Source organism: Bison bison, unplaced genomic scaffold, assembly GCF_000754665.1.
Source record: "Bison bison bison isolate TAMUID 2011002044 unplaced genomic scaffold, Bison_UMD1.0 scf7180017833525, whole genome shotgun sequence".
Lineage (NCBI taxonomy): Eukaryota > Metazoa > Chordata > Mammalia > Artiodactyla > Bovidae > Bison > Bison bison.
The window spans coordinates 37,153-38,337 of NW_011472013.1; positions in this window are offsets into that span (position 1 = coordinate 37,153).

Consider the following 1,185-nt stretch of genomic DNA (forward strand, 5'->3'; position numbering starts at 1 on the left):
ATTGTCCAAGGGGGAAAATATGCCCTTTTTTGCTATGGAGAATCAAGTATTATGTTTCTTAACAAATTTATTTATTTTTATAATTTTTTTTTTTAACACCAAATACATTTCGTATTGGGATATAGCCAATTAACAGTGTTTTGGTACTTTCAGGTGAACAGCAGAGGGACTCAGCCATACATATACATGTATCTTAAAAACAAATTTAGAGCAGCATTTTAGATCTGACTGACTTTTTATCACTTTCCAGTGTTGGCAGTCTTGCTTTTTTTTTTATGTTTACTTATTTAGTCTATTTTGATTTTTGGCCTTGCCACATGACTAGCAGGATCTTAGTTCCCTAACCAGGGATCGAATGCATGCCCTCGGCAATGAAAACGGGGAGTCCTAGCCACTGGACCCACAGGGAATTCCCAGTCTTGGTTATAAGTTTTTTATCTTGAAAGTGAAAGTCAGTCATGTCTGACTCTTTGTGACCCCATGGACTATACAGTCCATGGAATTCTCTAGGCCAGAATACTGGAGTGGGTAGCCTTTCCCTTCTCCAGGGGATCTTCCCAACCCAGGGATTGAACCCAGGTCTCCCTTATTGCAGGTGGATTCTTCACTAGCTGAGCAGAAGTGTAATTTCTTGCTGTCACTGCTGATATTTTATAAAACATTAACACATAACAGTGCATTTAACTTAAAATTCTGAGTAGCTCAGCTGGTAAACAACCATGGTTTGATTCCTGGGTTGGGAAGATCTTTTGGAGAAGGGATAGGCTACCCACTCCAGTATTCTTGGACTTCCCTGGTGGCTCAGACAGTGAAGAACCCATCTGCAGTGTGAGAAACCTGGGTTCTGTCCCTGGGTTGGGAAGATCCTGTTTAGGAGGGCATGACCACCCACTCCAGTATTCTTGCCTGAAGAATCCCCATGGACAGAGGAGCCTGGCCGGCTACTGTCCATGGGGTCACAAAGAGTCAGACACTACTGAGCAACTAAGCATGCATACACACAGTCTTCTAGCATTATGCCCCATTTGCAGAAGGATATACAATAGGAAGCTGGTGAAGGTTAGTTTATAAGGTATTTGCGTCCATTCTGATAGAATACAAGTTTGTGTTATTCAATTTCTGTACAAGAGCTTCAGGCTCAAATTCAATGATGTATGCTTTAATGTGAAAACATTTGGAAATAAT